Source organism: Podarcis liolepis, assembly GCF_965112155.1.
Source record: "Podarcis liolepis genome assembly, chromosome: 6".
Lineage (NCBI taxonomy): Eukaryota > Metazoa > Chordata > Lepidosauria > Squamata > Lacertidae > Podarcis > Podarcis liolepis.
Window position 1 is genome coordinate 13,105,865 of NC_139559.1, and position 14,214 is coordinate 13,120,078.

Consider the following 14,214-nt stretch of genomic DNA (forward strand, 5'->3'; position numbering starts at 1 on the left):
AGAACCTGAAAGATTGGGAGTAACAAAACTGAAAGGCTCCTGGAGAGAATTTATGATTTGCCAGAGGTGCGATTTCCTGCCCAGTATTATAACAGCATCGTTGTATATGGAGCGATTTGAGAAGCAACGTAGGCTGCCATTCCGGCTGATGTTTCTGCACTTATTGCTGTGATAAAGCACTTTAGGCACAGGGGACATCTATAACGCTCCGATTATTATGATATACCTCTCTGGTTTAAAAAAAAAAAAGGCTTTCTCACTTTCATTATTTTGACAGGCAGATTCCATTCAAAATTCTACAACAATCATGTGCTTTTGTTTGTTTGTTTAGAGGGGGATTTAAAAAAAAAAAGATAAAAGGGGAGAGAAATTATTTCTGTAGACCAGACATCTCCAACCAGGTGCCCTCAAGGAGTTTTTGGACTACAATGCATGCAGCATGGTCAATGATCAAGAATGACTACGTGCATTTCAGGTGGTCGGACTTAACAGATGATCCTGGAGGTCCCTTCCAAGTCTACAATTCTATGTTTCTGTGATATTCAACAACACCTAGTGGTGAGGAAAATAAACCCATATCCCACCATAGCTTTTCAGTAACCAAGGATGGATTAGAATTTGTGTTGTGGGAGGAAGAGAGGGAGTGTGATGGGGAGCTCTGGTGCCAAACATCCTAGCCACCAAACATTCACTGTTTATTTATGTATAGACTGCCAGTCTATCAGGACAGCATACAACAATGCAGTGAAATATACAGCACCTCTTTAAAAGTACAAAAACCAACATTAAAAACAAGAATACTGCATAGCGCTGTCAGCATAAAAAGATCTCCAAGAGGTGCATGAAAGCCCAATGTGAGGGTGTCTGTAACATCTCTGCTGGAACAACATGGGACCAGAAACACTACATGCCCAAGTTCCAGAGTACACCAGATGGGTCTCTGTAACATGGGGGGTGGGGTGGGCAGCCAGCAGAGCTCTTCCAGATTATCTGAGTGGTTCTGCTGAGATATAAGGACTCAGGTGGTCCTGACGAACATAAGGACCCAAGCAGTCCTATAGTGATCAAAGTAGCAGCAGAGTCTGGAATATATAGAGAAGACCTGATTGTGGACCATACCACTTCAGACCATGGATGGAGGGGGGAGGTTACATCATGACTGAATGTTCTTCCATGACAAAAAGAAAATTTCTCTGCACATAGAAAATAGATATCCATGAGAAGGATTCTTGTTGTTGTTTAGTCGTTTAGTCGTGTCCGACTCTTCGTGACCCCATTGACCAGAGCACGCCAGGCACTCCTGTCTTCCACTGCCTCCCACAGCTTGGTCAAACTCATGCTGGTAGCTTCGAGAACACTGTCCAACCATCTCGTCCTCTGTTGTCCCCTTCTCCTTGTGCCCTCCATCTTTCCCAACATCAGGGTCTTTTCCAGGGAGTCTTCTCATGAGGTGGCCAAAGTATTGGAGCCTCAGCTTCAGGATCTGTCCTTCCAGTGAGCACTCAGGGCTGATTTCCTTAAGAATGGATAGGTTTGATCTTCTTGCAGTCCATGGGACTCTCAAGAGTCTCCTCCAGCACCATAATTCAAAAGCATCAGTTATTCGGCGATCAGCCTTCTTGATGGTCCAGCTCTCACTTCCATACATCACTACTGGGAAAACCATAGCTTTCACTATACGGGCCTTTGTTGGCAAAGTGATGTCTCTGCTTTTTAAGATGCTGTCTAGGTTTGTCGTTGCTTTTCTCTGACATGCCACATATATAATAGATCTCCCCCCAGTGTAGAAACTTTCAGTCCTGTTGTCCCCCCAAACACACACACCCAGTCTCAAATGATACAGTCTGCAAATACACCTCCCCCTGCAATGTGAAGTGGTACATTCTTATTTTCTTTTTTCTTGTGAACTGTGCTGAAATCTTGTGATCTTGTTGTTGTTGTTGTTATCCTGCAAACAAGTTGACCACCTCACCTGCTCTTTGTGAGTCCTGGTCCCCAGTGCCACAGAATGAGGTGTTGGCTGAGAAGAAATATCAGGTGTCAAAGTCACACTTTTGGATGGATAATTTGTGGGGGAGCCGGGAAGACTGAACATCCTCTCCCCTTTTACTCCACAAATATAATACTGTCAGTTTAAGAACATAAGACTGTAAGCTGGATCAGGCCAAAGGCCCCTCTATTCCAATTTCTCACTGTAGCCAGCCAGATGTCTGTGGAAGCTTGTAAGCATGACATGAGAACAGTACTTGTGCTCCATCTGCAACTGGACTTCAGTAACATAATGCTTCAAGCCATGGACATTGGAGGCATTTAGAGAAGGCACAGAACAGTGTCAGTAAGGGGTGTGGCCTGGGAAGAGTCCTGAGTGCCTGTTAGAGAGCTGTATTCGAATTGTGGTTCCCCATCCCCATTGTAGGGGGACGCAGGTGGCGCTGTGGGTTAAACCACAGAGCCTAGGACTTGCCGATCAAAAGATTGGCGGTTCGAATCCCCACAACGGGGTGAGCTCCAGTTGTTTGGTCCCAGCTCCTGCCAACCTAGCAGTTCAAAAGCATGTCAAAGTGCAAGTAGATAAATTGGTACCGCTCCAGCAGGAAGGTAAACAGAGTTTCCGTGCACTGCTCTGGTTCGCCAGAAGCGGCTTAGTCATGACCCGGAACGCCGGCTCCCTCAGCCAATAAAGCAAGATGAGCGCCGCAACCCCAGAGTCGGCCACGACTGGACCTAATGGTCAGGGGTCCCTTTACCTTTACCTTTTTATCCCCATTGTAAGCAAGCAGACACATGTCAGGACTGTTCATATATAAAAGGAAAAGGGCCTGCAAACTGGCCTTGACTGCTCATAGCCACTAGCTTTGCAAGTTAAGAGATCAGAAGGAGGACAGGCAGATGCTCAGGTTCCTAGCAATCCACACCTTTGAATAACTATGGAAAACATGTCAGATCCCAGCATATGGGCATAGATCAAAAAGGGTGTCTGCCCATGTTGACAGGACACTAATTAAATTGATCCGCGCTTTTATGATTTACCTGTTTGGAGCTGTTGATTTTGCAAGAGTTGAGACAAACCACCTCGGTTTCCTGTAATGAAAAAGAGATTTGCATCTTCAAGGTAAGGAGCACCACCTGCTGGACATCCAGCATAGCCACCGACCTGGAAAACGAGATAAAGGTCCTTTTTATTATTATTTCAATCTCACAAGTGAGAAAACTGCAATGCAAAGCCACTGATTGATGCCATAGTACAACTAACCGTCGCCCTTTAGCCCTTTTAGCGTCCCAGAGGTTTCATTTCAAAAGACTCAGCACAAGGCTGTTCCTGACTTGAATAATTTTCGCATTACAGCAATAGCGTGCTGCATAAACACAATCACACCCTTGGCTTGTAGCGCTGCATGCTCTTTCTGCTTGAATTATTTCACCTTGATGGAATATTGCAAACCCCTTGTAATGCCGATCGATATATGTGTTGCCATAAATATCCTGAATTCAGCGATTGTTAACAACCTCAGACGAATGTCACGAATGTTGTATGTATATATTTTCCCCCTTTTCCAGACACACACTGGCAAACGTTGGCAATGGCTTTTGGGTGACTGTCAACATCCGCTACTCTACTACTGAGCTTTCAGTCTTTCACACAATTTGGAAAGTGATGTCGGGACATCTGCTTGGTGTGCAGAACATCCCAGTCTCAGGAATCTGCAGGGAGGGCTGGAAATTAATTCTGTCCAAAACCCTGGAGAGCCACTGCCAGTCAGCAGAGGCTCACCTCAGTAAACTGATGCCTACCCCCTGCCCTCGACTCTTGCACTGTCTTCCCAAAGTTTTGAAAAGGAGGCATGGGGGCTCTGGCAGGGCCCTAGAGCCCCCCAGTTCCTTCCCCAAACTGGGCAAGTGCTAACTAGGCTACTGGAAGTTGGCAGGATCCTGCCAGAGCCCTCACACCTCCTTCCCAATTAAACGAGAAGGGGGAGAACCATGTTGGCAGAGTAGCTGAATTGCAGCTAGGAAGCCGTATCATGTGAAGAAGTGTGCATGCACACGAAAGCTCATACCAAGAACTAACTTAGTTGGTCTTTAAGGTGCTACTGGAAGGAATTTTTTATTTTGACCATGTGCAATATGTTAGTTTCTGTTCTTATTACTGAGCAGCTGCGTGGAGTCACAGGACTCTGTTTACATTCCAGAGACCCAGTCTCATGGGAAAGGAGACGGGATGTGACGTTAGTGGTTTCCTGTTTCCTTTGTTCCTTTGTTCCTTTGTGCAGTTGCTCTCTGCTCTCACAGGGAGAGGATGTAGATTTCTTTGCTCTCTGCATAGCTAGAAAATAAAGCATAGCAATGTAGCTCATACTATCTCATCCTTCCGCATGCTGTTTTGATGCTCTGCTGGGACAACCTGCCTGAGGCCTTATCAAAGGATCAGGTCATCAATTAATCGTTGGGAGGAGATTCTGAAGATGAGCCTTATCAGCTCTGTCGAACGGAGTTCTGACACAATACTGACTCTTTTCTTGAAATTAAAACAATGTCCAAACGCTTGTTAAAATATTCAAAAACTTTTACAGTCATATCTTGGATATCAAACCCCTTGGCTCCCGAACAAATCGGCTCCCAAACGATCGAAACCCGGAAGTGAGTGTTCTGGTTTTCGAACAATTTTCGGAAGCCAAACTCCGGTGCTGCTTCTACGGCTTCTGATTGGCTGCAGGAGCTTCCTGCAGCCAATCAGAAGCCGAACTTCGGTTTCTGAACATTTCAGAAGTCGAATAGACTTCTGGAACGGATTCCTTTCGACTTCCAAGGTACGACTGTACTTGCAGAACATATAGCTAAAGAAGAGAATATGCAAAGTATTTACATTCACATGCTTATCCAAGAATGGGCTTAGTTTCTCTTAGTTGAAGATTGCAACTTCTTCCTCAAACATTCAGACAAACTCTGTCTTCCTCTCTTTCCAGGACCTACACTCAGCCTTCTGTATATGACCCAACTAGGCCAGGCAGTTTGTTCCAAGAAGTTTCTACTTTCTCAGACCCTCCAAGTGTCCCTATTTTCCAGGGATAGTCCCAGATTGACAGAAGCAGTCCCAGTTTCTGATCTGATCCCAGAATGTCCCACTTTTCCTTAGGATGTCCCTGTTTTCACTGGGAAAATGTTGGAGGAGGTGGAACAGGACATTCCCAATACTTTTTCCAACTGAAACTCAGTTCCAGTACCTCTCAGGTCAGCACCATTGCCATTCTGAGGCAGGTGTTCATGATGAGTTCCAGCACCTCTTTTTCTAGAAAAATAGTGCTGGACATCCCTATTTTCATCAGAGAAATGTTGGAGGGTATGCTTTCTCCTTCCAGTAGACTTCTCCTTACTGCTTCTTTGGGAGAACATCAACTTTTGTAGTTCTTTCTATCACATACATTCACACAGAAACATTAGCATTCCTCTCCTCTGTTGTGTTTAGAGAGAGAGTTATCTAACACTGTCCCTTCTTCAGTGTTTGTGGAGATGCATCTCCAAAAAGTCACTCTCACCCAAAACAAAATGGAGAATGTAATAAGATACCTCCCGTGTGACCAGAGTTAACCAATCACATGAAAGTTACTGGGAAACATCTCAGAATTATGCAGTAATGCATTTAAGCATTCCCAATTTCAGTAAATCAAAGCACTATACTTAACAGGAAGGACGTCTGGAGTGATCGCTCCAAGCCCAGAAAAGCCTCATGGCTTTAGCAAAGCCCCATTTGTGTTTCTATACAAATAATTTGGAAACAGTCTACCATCCAAACTCCATGTATAATGGAGGTCTGGACCTGACTACTCCAGGGTTCAGATTTTGTGCATGGCTTACAAGCCATTTTTGTGTCTCTAGATCAATAATTAAGGAACACTTTGCCAACTTTTGTAAACTAAGTTTCACTGCCTGTGTTTTCTGACTGCTGTATGGAAAAGCACATGAACCTTAACAAGTTTGTAAGTAAAAACTTTTTTTTCCAGCTTACCAAGCTATGTGATGTTTCTGTGCTAAAGCAGAAGAAAGGGGAAGTTTTGGAAAGAAACTTAAAAGGGGATATTTTACAGGTCTAACAGGCCTATATTTCTACACTTTACTTTGCTGCATGTTTTGTGATTTTAAATATTGGCTGTGGCTCTCTTACCAAGATAATATTTGCCCTAAACCTAGATCTAGGCATCCAGATGGAGCAAGGCAAATCTGCTGTCTCACTGGATTCTGTTCTTAATCTATAGCTTCAAAATACAGAGCTCCTGCCTTCTACTAACACAGGAAATCGTCATTTTATTCTTTTAAAGCTTAACCACCAGATAACCCACAATTACCACTCTGCAATTTAGAACCTTCAGCCAGGCAAAGATGCAATGGAGAGGGTGGGGTGAACTTGCTCATTCCTCTCCCCTGCTCCTCACATGATCTCCATTGTGTGATTTTACAGTCCTGAACAGAGCCAGAATGTAGCTACATGGACTCACATCCATCTCCTGTGACCCTGGACTCAGACTCTCCTTCTCTTGCCTTCCACATGGTCAGATTTAGATTCTAATCGCCTTGGGGGCCAGGGGCCTGCCATTTCTCCCTCTAAGAAATACTAAAAATGCCATGTGCATTTATGTTTATGCGATTTATTCATATAATGAAAACATATAGGCTAGGCTTTCTCCTCTCAAAAAAAGGGCCCACAAGGCATGGCGCAACAACAGCCACAAAAATGTAAAACAATCAATCAATACAATAAAAAGAGTCTCGTAAAACAAAACACGAAGAGCAGCAGTGAAATCAGAAACGCAGGAGCAGAAATAACCAGCAAGCAAGCAGTTTGGCCCACAGCAAACAAGGGTGGAGGGAGATAACTAAACTGATAAGAGAAGAGACCTTTGAAAGGAATGGGCTTTGCTAAGCATTGGAATATCAACAAAGAATGAGTCAAGGCCATTCCCCAGTCTGGGTGCAGCAACCAAGAAGGCCCTGCCCAGCGTCCCTCATCAGAGTTCCTTCCTTCCCATTCTTTTCCTCCTTATTTTTATTTTTTTAATGAATTCCCTCTTTCTATCTCAAAGCAACTGAAAAGGGCTGAAAAAATTCTGCTGGTTAAGCAGTTTAAGGACATGATGTAATTTTTCCACAGCTGCCCAAGAACAAATAGATAGGCTTTGTGTGTATGTGTGCACCCTAAAGTCAGAAAGGAATTACTGCCACTTACTTTCCAGAACTCTAGTGGTCTGTTAAATACACATCTGCAAGTAACCCCATCACACCCAGTGGGGCTTGCTTCTGAGCAGACTTGCCTGGGATTAAGAATTCTAATCTGAGGTAGCCATGGTGAAAATAGGAGCAGATTTATTCCAGATCAGTTAATCCATGACACGTTTGTCTCTCGCTCTGTCCATCATTGCCTCTGTCTCCACCCACTGCCAGCATGCAATCCCCTCGAAAGGAGAAGAAAATCCGCATGCCAACAGTTGGACAGATAGTATGGCTTCCAAGAAAGATTTTAGCGGGTGGCTAGGTTGATGTGAAGCTGCTCTCTCAAGTGCAACAGCCAACCTATAGTCTTAACATGTGTAGTAGGCCTTCAGATCTAAACATAGATATATTCTCATGTTGCAGAGTGGGAAGCTACAGGCATTCGTGCATGTGAGGCTTCTGCTGGATTTTCCTCACATCGTTTTGTAAACCCTACATTGTCATTGACCGAAAACAATAAAATCTTACAGTCCTGTGTGCCCATTTTCCTTCTGTGCTGCATCTCTCAGCAATGGCACTTGCGTGCAGCACAAAGCAGTAGCTCAAAGCAGTTTAATTTTCTTTTTAAAAAAATGATGTGAAAACAATTTCAGGTTGCAATTCAAAATATACTTATTGGGCAGTAAAGCCCATTGAACTCCATGAGGTCAGCTTCTGAGTAGACATGCTTATGAGGCTCGGTAATGCCGTAAAACCTGCTACCTGTCCAAAACTCCCTGGCGAGTTTTGTTTTATTTATTATTTATTTATTACATGCCTTTTTATTCCCCTGAGGACCTCAAGGTGGTCACATGGTTCTCCTCCTCCCCATTTCATCCTCACAACAGCCCTGTGAGGTACGCTAGGCTAAGAGACGTTGACTGGCCCAAAGTCACCCAGTGAGCTTCATGGCTGAGTGAGGATTCAAACCCTGCTCTCCCAGGTCATAGTCCAACATTCTAACCATTACACTACACAGGTTCTGTAGTCCGGCTGAAACAAGAACCCAGACCAAAGGTTCGCAGTCTCTTCCTCTGTTAACCCAGAGGGTGATGATGGGGAAACTATAGTGCTCCAGATATTGCTGGACTCTTGCTCCCATCATCCTGAGTCAGCATGGCCAATAATCAGGGATTCTGGGAGTTGTAGTCCAGCAACATCTAGAAGACCCCAGCGCTCCCCAACCCTGCCATAGATTGTTCTGAATTTGAAGGAGGACGTGGAGGTGAAGGTTAATCTACCCGTAAGAAGAATTTCTCCTTTTCAAGTAAAAATGCTCCACTACTTCAGTGATTAATGTCACTACACTGTGCTGATTTCACCACCTCATAATTAAACAGGAGGCATTCGGCTGTACAGCAGTCGAGCATTATAATGGGTTATGCATTAGCTCCTTTACCCTGCAATTTCCTAACCTATTTTCCACTTTTGTTGTTGTTGGGGAACATAATGCAATCATATATTCAACACCAAAGACTCGAGTGATGACCTCCAAATTTTCCTGGAGGAAGGAAACTCTGTTGCCACTGATTGTAGCCTCGGTCCACCTGCTAAATTGAAATCGCACTCGAGAAGTAAATTTCCAGTGGAGCATTATCTGTGCAATTCCCATTAACAATACCAAAAAAAAAAAAACCAGCAGCAGTTTTCCCCACCTTTTTTTGATAAATGGTGCTGAAAATTGCCCAAGTCTTCACATGAGTAACGAAGACTACAATAAAAGGAGGAAAAGAGTGGGGAAAGTGGCCGAGCTGCAAAGAGTTTGCCCTTTGGTTCCTGCTGTCATATAATTTATTTCCTGGTCCCTTCCACACAAAAACCACTTCCATCCTAGCAGGCTCAGAGGCAGCACATAGCAAACAGGCAAGTGCTGGAAGTCTCGGGTGCCAGAAGGGTCTCCACCTGGTGCTGGGCTTCAGCCACCACCGTTGGTCTTCCTGCATTGTAGTGGAGGCACCACACACGACTTTCCCTGTGACTGCTACTGGCCATTTGCTTGCCCTTGTCAGTAGCCGGAAGGCATGAGGGAGCTGCTGTGAAGAGCTCCAAGGCCACACCTGAACTCACCCACACAAGAAGAGCCAAGCTGGCCCATCTCATCCAGCATCCTGTTCTCACAGCGGCCAACCAGGTAAAATGACACGGTGGAAACAGATGCCAAAATAACGTTGTACCACCCCACGATCTCGGGACTGGAAGAAGTGTAAAGGTCACGGCCCCAATGTATCTGCCTGGGTTTGCATATTGTGTCAATAAAAGGAGCCTCCACAGAGCTGGCCGGCAGCTTGCTTGCAGCTCACCTGTGTGCAGCTCCCATCAACTCCTGCCTCATGTCCTTCACTTCACCCCTAGATGGTCAAGTCAAAGGCGACTCTGGGGTTGTGAAGCTCATCTCGCTTTCAGGCTGAGGGAGCCGGCATTCGTCCACAGACAGCATTCCACATCATGTGGGCAGCATGACTAAACTGTTTCTGGTGCAACGGGACACCGTGACGGAAGCCAGAGCACATGGAAATACCATTTACCTTCCTGCCACAGCTGTACCTATTTATCTACTTACACTGGCGTGCTTTCAAACTGCTAGGTTGGCAGGAGCTGGGACAGAGCAACGGGAGCTCACCCTATCGTGGGGATTTGAACCACCAACCTTCTGATCGGCAAACCCAAGAGGCTCAGTGGTTTAGATGCCTGCGTCCCAGATGCCTGGGAAAAACCAGCGAGCAGAAGATGAGCACAAGAGCAACTGTCCCCTCCTGTAGTTGCCAGCAACTGGTATTATCCATCATCATCATCATTAATTTCATTAAATTTCTATACTGCCCTTCATCCGAAGATCATAGGGTGGTTTGCAATATAAAATCACAAAAAATATATACCATATTAACAGACTAAAACAATAACTCCACCACCACCACAACACACAGTTTAAAAGGCCATTGGTTATTGGCTCTCATCCAGTCCATTACTGAGGCAAGACACTGGTCCAGCACTTCCACTGCCACACCTGCAGATGTAAAAGAGAAGTAGAGCTGTGTGTCATTGGCATAGTGCTGACAACGTATTCTGGATGACCCTATTCAGTGGTTTCATGTAGATGTTAAATAGCAAAGGGGATGAAATTGTACACCAAGGAACCCCACCTGGAAGGTTCCATGGGGCTAAAAAGCACTCCCCAAGCATCACTGTTGTAAACGATAGTCCAAGTAGGACCAAAACCACTGCAAAGTGGAGCCACTCACTCCTAACTCAGCCGTTCCAGAAGGATACCTTGGTTGATGGTTACAAAAGTTGCCAAGAGGTCGGGGAGAATTCAGACATTTCCCTGTCTCTCTCCCAACAGAGGTCAACCAAATCAGTTTCTGGGCCAAAACCGGGCCAAAACCCAATTGAAATGGATCTAGAAAATCATTTTATATTTATTAATTAAATTTGTACACAGTGGTACCTTGGTTTATGAACTTAATTTGTTCCTGAGGTCCGTTCTTAAACAGAAACCGTTCTTAAACTGAGGTGCATTCCCTAATGAGGCCTCCCGTTGCCGGTGCCCTTCCACCATTCAGATTCCGTTCTTAGACAGAGGTAAAGTTCACTAACCGGAACACTACTTACGATTTTGCAGAGTTGTTATACCAAATAGTTTGTAAACAGGGCTGTTCTTAAACCGAGGTACCACTGCACTGCCCTTCATCTGAAGCTCATAGGACAGACATTTAAAACATGAAAGACTACAAACATAAGATTTGCCGGGACCCTGATCTGTTGGGTTCAACTTTCATCGCTTTTTACAACATTGTTTTTGATACAATTTATTTAGCTACCATCATCATTGATGTCTAATCTGAACTGTCTTACTGCTGAAACGTGTATTCGTTTTAGCTTCTGTCTCATTGATTGACTGTTGGAGTGATGATGTTAACCATTCACATTCATTATTTTAGTCTCTACCTTGTCTTCCCCCCCCCCCTCTGTGACTTGAGCCAAAACACACAGACACTGCAGTCAATGTGTGTTGATATGAATCTATGAGATTTCTTAACATAGTCAAAAAATAGGCTTTACTTGTATTTTGCTAGCTGAACTGTGAGTCTGGTGCATATATTTTTTGCAATAACATTTGGATTTGAATTTCAACTCAGAATACTTTAGGTCTCAAGGATGACTCTGGGCTGGAGTCTCTATACTGGCATGTGGAGGTGGGGGTTTCATTTTCGATAATCCTATCCACCACTCAGGTCTAGCTCCCATTTTAATTTCCCACAAAGCAATGCAAGAGAATTTGGGAGAATTGAAATGGTAGTCTCTCCAGCTACCTGGTGCTGTTTGGATTGTCACTAGGACAGGCAGAGAAATGCAGTTTGATTTGCATGTCAATGTGAACCTACCTATGTAATTCACACGTTCCAAAAGACAATGAGCTGAAACACAGTCAGCCTTTGAAATTTGCACTTCTCTGAATTTTGCGGCGGACCGAGAAAAAGTGTGCAGAAATGCATTTATTGGGGGGGAGTGTATACAAAAAAAATGCATATATTCATGAAAATAACAAACAAAAATGTATCATGTTAAAGAATAATACTTGCCCCCAAAATGTGTATGTTAGGAAAAATTGCTTAGAAAAAAAATGTGCATATTCAGACAACATGCTAATGACTTTTTTTTGTTAGGTCCTGAAGACTGGAAAAAATAAGAACATGACCAAAAGCAAAACTCTCTACCCACCCACCCCTGTGATTTAAGTCCAGCAGATCTCATTAGGTAGGAAAGGTCCTTTGCCTGGACTCCCCTCAAATCCGGCATTCGCCCATCCAATGGAATATGTGAAAGAATCTCTGCCCTCAAGTGCACCCAGCTGCATGCTGTTCCTACAAATCCAATTATATCACACAGAAAAACCACTTTCATCCTCTGTAGGGGCCCCAAAACATAGGGAGATTCTAATCCTGGATTTCTCAGCCAGGCAAGGGGTGGGGGAATCACCGCTCAGAGCCACCTTCGTTTTGGAGTTATGTGAATAAGGGTGGCAGGACTGAGCTGCAGAGTGATAATAGCGTGGGAGGATAATTGCTATAATTCAAACGTCAAGAAGCCAGTCAACCTCTTGTGTTGCTGCTCTCCTTTCCTCTCCTTTGTGCTTCTCCACCTGCTGTAACCTAGTCTCATTCCGATGGCGGGGTCTTGGCACCCTCTCCTGCTAGAAGAAGATAACTCTCTCTTTTTTTATCCCCCTCACCTCCTGCATTCGGAAATAATTTCAAATCCTAGGGAATTATCCTTTAAAAAATGTAAATGGATTTGGAAAAACAGATAGGACAAAAAAAAGAGAGAGACCCAGGAACTATCCAGCATAACTTTATGCTGTTTGAAATGTCAAAACAATTGTACACCATTTACGGGAGAATTTAGCAAAACACAGGAGATGGAGTGTTTTAGCAGTTGCTCACAAATTCCTCAGCAACCCACAGATTCCGACGCGATAATGACATCTGCACCAATTTCCAACTAACAACAGGAGTCTGTTAGGTTGCTTTTGGCTTATATTATAAGACAGGGGTGAGGAACATGTCCCAAACTACAACTCCCATCATCCCTGACCATCCTTGAACTCTTCTCCATTCCCACTTTCTTCCCACCTGGGGCAGCCCTGCCCTCTGCCTGCCTCTCAGAGCTGGCGCATCACATGGGACTGGTCCTCCGTGGCAGCAGCCTCTCCTGTTGAATGGTCTCTTTAAATTTGAAGGTTCATTATTGTTCCACAAGATGTGCATTTCTTTAAGGGCCAGAGCAAATAATGTGACCTAGTTTTACAGCTGTGAAGCAGTATAGCAGGTGCTGTTATGTTAATTAAGCTGTTGGGTATAGTATATAAAGAGTAGCACGAAGCTCTCTCTGTACCCTGGGGAATGGGTGTTAGTTTCTGTTTGTACCACTGTGCAGTTGCTTGGAGTCACAAGACTCTGTTTACATTCCAGACATTCCAGGCTGTTGGAAGTCTCGCAGGAAACGGATGTGATGTTACTGTTTCCTGTTCCTTTTTTTTTCAGTTGCTCTCTGCTTTCACAGAGAGAGGATGTTTCTTTTCTGTCTGCATAGTTAGAAATAAAATGCTCTTTACGATGTAGCTCATAAATCTCATCACTTCTGCTGCTTTGATTCTCTGTGTAATGAGGGAACGTGCTTGGAGCCTCATCAAAGGCTCAGGTTGTTAATTGCCATCGGAGGCAATTCTGAAGGACTCGACCGCAGGAGGAGTAGCTCTGTAGAGCAGAGATTCCGACAATGGGTTGGTGGATGGGGCATGCTTATTGATATATTTAATGTAAAAGAAGTTTTTGTTTTTATTATTAAAGCCTAGTGTCAGGGAACTGACATCGGAGCCTGAGGCGGAGGGAAGGCTCTCAAATGATGCTGGAGAAGGGCCAAGCAGGGAGAGAGGCAGTTCAGCAGAGGGGGAAGCAAATCAACGTTACACCAGGGATAAAGGGGGGCAGATGGGGGAATCGGTGAGAGGGCTCCAGGACTCTTCACTGGACACCAGCGGGGAGAGCACGGGTCCTCCGCTACCCGCGCCCTCCCTGCGCAGAAGACTTCCACGCAGAGAGAGTAGGAGTAGACTGGGAGTCAAACAACTTTTATGTTGGAAGAGGTTTAAGAAACGCCCACTGACAGATTCTGCTAGCGACTGAGGCAGCCACGAATTGAAGGGCTGTCCAGACAGAAAGGTTTAACAAGGCAACATAGCCAGGAGAGGCGGCAACTTACGCATGAGCAACCCCATACCCATTACACCTAGCAAAAGTTATTTTGCATTCCTTGTAATTGTGTGGTCTCCCCAGCATGCCTTCTGCAGTGCAACTAATAGCCAACATCTTTGGTTATGGGCTTTGGGTACGAGCTGCCCGAGGGAGGAGGCCAAGAGTGGAGGCCATGGAAAGGCTTCAGGGTGCTTCCTTGCAGCCAGCACTGCCACCACTG

The 14,214-nt window shown here is 44.7% G+C and overlaps 1 long non-coding RNA gene across 1 annotated transcript; it reads right to left on the bottom strand.

The window, feature by feature from the left end:
- Nucleotides 1-1,854: 1,854 nt before the first annotated feature.
- Nucleotides 1,855-13,167, bottom strand: LOC310708942. The gene is made up of 3 exons (XR_014527239.1): nt 12,873-13,167; nt 3,031-3,154; nt 1,855-2,020 (listed from the first exon to the last, which is right to left on the bottom strand). It is a non-coding gene; the product is annotated as an uncharacterized lncRNA (long non-coding RNA).
- Nucleotides 13,168-14,214: the final 1,047 nt, after the last annotated feature.